The 7,542-nt window shown below is 41.4% G+C and overlaps 2 pseudogenes; both read left to right on the plus strand.

The window, feature by feature from the left end:
* Positions 1-140: 140 nt before the first annotated feature.
* Positions 141-863, plus strand: LOC143436476 (uncharacterized; annotated as a pseudogene).
* Positions 864-2,782: 1,919 nt separating this feature from the next.
* On the plus strand, positions 2,783-3,646 carry LOC143435949 (small ribosomal subunit protein uS2 pseudogene; annotated as a pseudogene).
* Positions 3,647-7,542: the final 3,896 nt, after the last annotated feature.

The following is a 7,542-nucleotide window of genomic DNA, read 5'->3' on the forward strand; positions in this document are numbered from 1 at the left end:
CAAGAGGGTAGTTGCGAAGAGAACACATATGAATGCAAGCAATATGAGAAAGCCTTCCAAAGCAGACCTATCTTCAAATATATTTGGAAATTGGCCATGGAGAGAAAACATATGTCTGTGAGCAATGTGGTACAGCCCTCATGAACCACAGTGTCCTTCAGTGTCAAACCAAGAGTAACACTGGAAAGAAGCAGACATACATAAGCAGTGTGGGAAAGCCATGTCTAGTTTGAGTAGCATTCAAAGGCATGAATGAACTCATACTGGAGAAAAACCTTACAGATATACAAAACGTGATAAAACCTTTGTTATTTAAGTAACTTGCATGACCATGAAAGAACTCTCACTGGTGAAAACCCAATATTTGTAAGGAGTGTGGGAAAGCCTTCATTTACTATATTCCTTTCGAAGACATGAACAACATCACACTGGAGAGAAGCCCTGTGTATGTAAAGTTTGTGATAAAGCGTTCACCAATCACAGTTCCTTCCACTGTCATGAAAGGATTCATAGTGGTGAGAAGCCTTATGTCTGTGAACAGTGTGGAAAAAGTTTTATTTCTTCCCATTCCATTCGAATACATGAGCAAATGCACACCAGAAGAAGCCCTATAAGTGTAATCAGTGTGGTAAGGTTTTAGTGTTGACAGTTGTCTTCATCGCCACTGGAAAGTTCACAGTGGATCGAAACCTTATCTCTGCAAGCAGTGTGGGTAAGCCTTCACTGCTCAGGGCTCCCTTCAATGACATGAAAGGATTCACAGTGGAGAGAAGCCTTACATCTCAGTGTGTAAACAGTGTGGAAAAGCCTTCTCTTCTTTGAGTCATTGTCAGAGACATGAACAAATTCACACTGTTGTGTAGCAAAGACAATGCCACTGTAAAGTGTGTAGAAAAGCCTTAAATCCTCTTGCTTGAATTCACAAATGTGATAGAGTGTAGGAAAAAATATGACTGGGGAACCCAGGGTTCCTCCCGCCATGCTGTGGGTAGTCGGCTGGGAACCCTGGGTTCCTCCAGCTGGAAGTTGGGCCCAGCTGCTCATTAACTAAAGGCGTCTCCACGGTTCCTCATGGTTCCTCAGGGTTCCTCACAGCAGTGAGGCCCTAACACACGAGGAAGTCTTGGGTTTCCAAAACCGGTTTATTGACATGGCGGATGGTGGATGGATCTGGATGCATACCCCATAAAACCCAGGGTGGACCTGAGTTAAATAGGGAGGGGAAGAGGGAGGAGGGGCTGGGGAGGAATGTTTAATCTGCTCCACCCTCTGGCCGGCAGGTACATTATTAGTATGTAAATCTCTCTAGGCCTAGATCACGCCCTCCACCTGTGTACATGACTGAAGGGTGAAGGTGGAATGGGATTAGACCTCATGTTAGGCCTGACAATAGAGCACAATCTGGTAAGAAATTTGAAAAGATGGGTCACAGTCTTCAGTTTGCTCATATCTAAGAATGCACTTGATACTAAAATTTTAAAATGTAAATAAATAAATAATCAAAGTTGAGGCTTGTAGCAAATCTATTGTAGGATCTATAAATCCTCATTTTGTCAAGTCCTTTAAATATGTTATAAAAGAAAAGGTTGATGTAAAGTAACTTAAATAAAATGTTCCAGAAACTACGCCACCTAAGAGAAATGTTATAAAAATTGTGTTATGATTATTAGTCATTTAACATTAAATAGTCAGTTTATTGCTTTTATAAATATAGGGGTTTTTGTTGTTGTTTTTTATTGCATGTATATCTGTATTTGTCTCTGTATGAGCTTGCACCATGAATGTAGGTTCCCCTTGAGGCCAGAAGAAGGCATCTGATTCCTAGAACTGTTGTTATAAACTGTCGTGTGCAACTTCATGTGGCTTCTAGGAACTGAATTCAGATCCTCTGTAAGAGCAGTATGGACTCTTAAATACTGGGCCGTATCTTCAGTCCCTGGACATTTTATTTCAAATGGACACTCTTTAGGGTTTTTGTTTTGTTTTGTTTTGTTTTGTTTGTTTTTTGTTTTTTTGTTTTTTTTTGTTTTGTTTTGTTTTTTTGACACGGGAACTCTTTAGTAGCCCTGGTTGTCCTAAAATTCATTATATAGTCCAAGCTGGACTTGAACTCACAGAGATTCACCTACCTCTGCCTCCCAATAGCTGGGAATAAAAGTGTGTGCCACCATGCCCTGCTAATGGCCATTCTTGAAAATAATTGTTAAAATGATAACTGTCTAAAATTTGTTTAAGGAAAGGGCCTTCAGTTTCAAAGGTGACTTTTGAAGAAAGACTTATTTATTCTTATTGTTTATGTATAGTTGTTTTATGTACATGTATAGCTGCTATACCATGTGTATACCATACCCTTGGAGGCCAGAAAAGCGCATCACATCTTCTGAAACTGGAGTTAATGGTGAGCTGCAATGTAAAAATCAAACCCAGGTTTTCTAGAAGAGCAGTCAGTGCTTTTATCTACTGAAACATTTCTCCAACCCAGTAGTGACATTTTTAACAAATCATGTTCTCATTTCATATACAACCATATTTGGCCCGTGTGTAAATCAAAATGTATTTCTACATTCTAATTTGTAAAGTTCTGGGTGGCTGTGATTCCATCACCTGGGTAGCCGAATACTGCAGTGAGTTCAGGAGTTCAGTTGTCATGAGCCTTAGCTATGTATGAGGTCTAGGCCACTCTTAAAAAGCAAAAGAATGCTTTCTTTCCCCACTACCCGGGCACAGGTCCATGCTGCGTTGTTCTTGGTTCCCATCGTAACTTAAAAGGGAAATTTACACAATGTCCACAGCCCTTGACATCCTGCAGATGAGGGAGGAGGATGTCCTCAAATTCCTTGCTGCAGGAATCCACTTAGGTGGCACCAACCGTGACTTTCAGATGGAACAGTACATCTACAAAAGGAAAACTGACAGTATCTACATCATAAATCTGAAGAGGACCTGGGAGAAGCTGTTGCTGGCAGCTCGAGCTATTGTTGCCATTGAGAACCCTGCTGACGTCAGCATCATCTCCTCCAGGAACATTGACCAGCAAAGCTGTGCTGAAGTTTGCTGCTGCCACAGGAGCCACTCCAATTACTGGCCGCTTCACACCTGGGACCTTCACTAACCAGATCCAAGCAGCCTTCAGGGAGCCCCACGGCTTCTAGTGGTGACTGATCCCAGGACTGACCAACAACCCCTCACAGAGGCCTTTTATGTCAACCTGCTCACCACTGCTCTGTGTAACACAGATTCTCCCCTGCGCTTTGTGGACATTGCCATCCTGTGCAACAACAAGGGAGCTTACTCAGTATGTCTGACGTGGTGGATGCTGGCCCGGGAAGTACTCCACATGTGAGGTACTATCTCCTGTGAGCGCCCATGGGAGGTAATGCCTGATCTTTACTTCCACAGAGGCCCAGAGGAGATTGAGAAGGAGGAACAGGCTGTTGCTGAGATGGTTGTGACCAAGCTGGTGCGGCTCCTGAGTTCACTGCGGCTCCGCCTGAGGTGGCCGACTGGTCTGAGGGTGTGCAGGTACCCTCTGTGCCCATCCAGCAGTTCCCCACGGAAGACTGGAGTGCACAGCCAGCCACTGAGGTCAGCAGCTCCCACAGCACAGGCCACTGAGTGGGTTGGAGCCACCACTGAGTGGTCCTGAGCTGCTCTGGAGACACCTGAGCAATGGGGGAAAAGGTGGAAGGAAAATAAAGTTCCTAAAAGCTGCAAAAAAAAAAAAAAAAAAAAAAAAGCAAAATAAAACAAACAAAAATATTTTCATTGATGGGTCATTGAAAACTAAATTTTTGTTAATTGTTGAATTTTTTTTTACTGTCCTTAAGCAGTGGTCCCTCCCTCCCCCCATCGCATTTTATATTCTCTGTGTTGGTTAATTTTCTAGTTTCAGTGACTATCTGAGAAACAAAGGGAGGAATTGATTTGTTTGGGTTCATCACGGCATTGTGGAGCAGAGGGGTTCACTTTATAGACGTCACAAAGGTCTTGAAAGAGTCAAAGGTCTTTAACAGGAAGAGTCCAGTGCATTACAATCAACCCAAACCACTAATTAGACCAGAGCTGTCTCAACCCAGTCATTCTTTTCAGATGATAACACAGACATACCCAGATGTTTGAGTTACTAATGTTCTAGACTTTTCACCATTCAGTCAAGTTGATAAATGTAGATTAATCATCACAGTGATTTTACAGATAAAATGGTAGTGGGAATTTTGTATTTTTTACTTTCTGATAAATGTTTTCCTTAAGATTTGTTGTATATTAGAATTTCTTAACTATTTTAACCAGTGTGTTTGTCATTTATCAAATGTTATCTTCATTTACTGAGTCAATCCTTGCAAACATCCCGCAATAACTGTAAGTTAGATAAACTTCATTATTGGCTTAAGTTTTTTCTTTCCTATTGAGTTATTGTTATTGTGTGCTTACAAATAATGGTGGTTTTCCCCCTTATGGTAATTTCAATTTTCACTTATTTTTTCTTTGCTCATTCTTCCAAAAGATACATTTTCTAGTATATGTGACTTCTTGCCAGAGAACACAAGAATCACACTTCTTGTGAAGTAACATGTAATGAGTTGTGCATCTGTTCACAAACCATAACTGACAACATGGTTCAACATTAAGGCTCTTCTTGCTTTAACTTTGGGCAGGACTGGTGTTTATTTTACACATATGAGATGTCCTCCTTCAGTACATAAACTGATATGAAGGCTAGTTTATCCTGGGTAATAATCAAAGTAGTTCTTAGGAGGCTGAAATAATGAGACGGGGAAAAAAAACTAAACTAAAGACCCGTTAGATACATTAGTGAGAACAGGGGAATTTTGGATTCTTTTCTGAATATAATGCTTTACAAATTTTAAAATACATATGCAAACAGACTGTCTGTTTTTGTGCTGCTTCACCCTAGGCATTAATGAATATTACTTTCTCATAAAATCTGGTCTGCCTCTGACTATAAAGCTAACTCCCTCTGGACCTATTTTTGCCTTTATGATGTTATCAAAACACAAGTATTTCTTACAATGTACATTGGATTCTGTTCTCTAATAAAAGAGATACATCTCAATTTTGGTGGAATTTTGTTTCAATAAAGCTAATAACAAAATGAAAACAGAAAGTTGAAAATGCACTTAACCTAATGAATTTCAAATATAAAACAAATATTAACTTGACTGTGTCCTAATCACCTCTGTTAGTCTATGACTGGGCACTGGACATTCAGTAGTATGTGGTATGTTATTGTGTCCCTGAACAGGCAACAAACAGACTGTGCTGTTGCTGGATGCTACTGGCCAGCATCATAAGGAAATATACTGCATATTACTTCCCCAGATTTAGAAAATAAAAGATATTTCCTGTCCAATATATTTGTTCCATGGCATTTTAACAAGAAAAACTCAGAACAAAAACTACTATAAATCCATGTTCATCTTTGAGTCAGTTAAGAGTATTAATACACTTCCCAGTATGCTCATAATATTTTTTAAATGTCCTCTGTAGGTCTAATCAGGGAAATAGGAGTCTAGGAAGAGACTGCATCCGCTATAGAGACTTATTTGAAGTAGAAGGATACGGTGTAGGAAAAGGTTTCAGAAGCATCAAGATTAACATGAAAGAGCTGGAAAGATGGTTCAGTGGTTAAGAACACTGTTTCTTGCAGATGATTGAAGTTCAGTTCCCAGGACCCAGCTGAGCACCAGGCACATATGTGGTATATTTGCACACATGCAGACAAAACACTCACAAAGACAAATCTAGTTTTTAAGATTAAGACAAGAATGACAATCTTTCTGACTGCTAGCTGTATGCAATAAAAGAGCTTGTGTAGAAAATGCATATGTAAAAGATTCATAAAAGGACTGTCTCCAAGTCAATCTCTTGGAACTTGGAGCTAGTTTCTAACTGGCACATTTCCAACTTCATTTGGTTTTCTACTTGAAAAAAAAAATGGTCTCCTGTATTATCCAGGGGTCCAAATATCAGTCCAAATCATTGCTTGGAGACAAGAACCTAGAAAAAACAGTGAGTGCTCCCCAAAATCAGAATTGCGTCCATAACAGGTGATGAACAGCCAGGTAGAAGGTACAATCAGAATGCTGTCAGATTCCTTCCTTAGCAACAGCATCCGTTATAGCATGTATTCCTTCCCTTCTTGAACACTTGAAAATTGTTATCAAGTTTCCACAAGAGCCTTTTCTCCTGTACAACAGGATATTTAGTCAAAGCAAACGAGCATATGAATTGGCCACAAGCTAATGTTAGGCCCCACCTTAAACTGACGTAACGGCCCAAAAGAGTCTGTACCTTTAAACTGGGAGGACTGAACAGATCAACAACCCCAGTCAAACCTTGGAAATGTGCAGGGCCAAGATTCCTCCCCTCTTAGACTCATGCTTCAAGGATACATTGACTTATACATGCATGTGTTCCACCCACAGCCAGCCAGCCACATGACCAGAGATGATAGCGCCCATTTAGGACTGGTTGTGATGGTCCTAGTAAAAAACAGTGATGCTTACATGGTTGCTCAGGGGCTCAATGCCCCACTCCACCTTTCGCACTCTGCTAGCATTATTTTTACCAACCCCCACTTCTTCTCTTTTTTCAACTACCAGAGCTCTGCTGGGGCTACAGGAAGAGAATAGCAGACTTAGACAGGGCTCTGATGCCAGCCAGCACTGCGGCAGTTTGTTCCTAAGTCCTCCATCTGACCTGCCTGGAACACCCCCAGGAACCCACTCCTGTTTTCTTCTTCTTCTTCTTCTTCTTCTTCTTCTTCTTCTTCTTCTTCTTCTTCTTCTTCTTCTTCTTCTTCTTCTTCTTCTTCTTCTTCTTCTTCTTCTTCTTCTTCTTCCTTCTCCTTCTCCTTCTCCTTCTCCTTCTCCTTCTCCTTCTCCTTCTCCTTCTCCTTCTCCTTCTCCTCCTCCTCCTCCTCCTCCTCCTCCTCCTCCTCCTCCTCCTTCTCCTTCTTTTGAATTTATTATTTTTGTATGCATGTGAGTACACTGTAGTTGTCTTCAGACACACCAGAAGAGGGCGTCAGATCCCATTACAGATGGTTGTGAGCCACCATGTGGTTGCTGGGAATTGAACTCAGGACCTCTGGAAGAGCAGTCAGTGCTCTTAACTGGTGAGCCAACTCTCCAGCCCTCCTGCCATCTTCAAACACTGGTTTTCTTGGTTGTGTCCAGCTTTACAATTTGATCATCAGGACAGACCCCCAGCATGGAAAGGGGCTTAAAGTTTAGAACCCATTTCAGAGAGATGCAGCAGAGAGATGCAGCAGAGAGATGGCAATGTGGGAGGGCAGCTAAACCAATGCTCTCTGAAACCTGAACCCATTTCTGGGAAATGATGCACATCAGGGTGGGACACAAGGTTCTTCCCATTGTGGTTCCCTCAGAACCACTAGTGAGCCTGGCTCCATTCTCTTCTGCTGTTCTTCAGTTCAGCTGTGCCCTTACTGCTGTCAAATTCTCCTTGTCTGTTTGCTGTAGGCAAGACATTCCCTTGAGCATGAGGCCCTAAGAACAC

Source organism: Arvicanthis niloticus, chromosome 22, assembly GCF_011762505.2.
Source record: "Arvicanthis niloticus isolate mArvNil1 chromosome 22, mArvNil1.pat.X, whole genome shotgun sequence".
NCBI lineage: Eukaryota > Metazoa > Chordata > Mammalia > Rodentia > Muridae > Arvicanthis > Arvicanthis niloticus.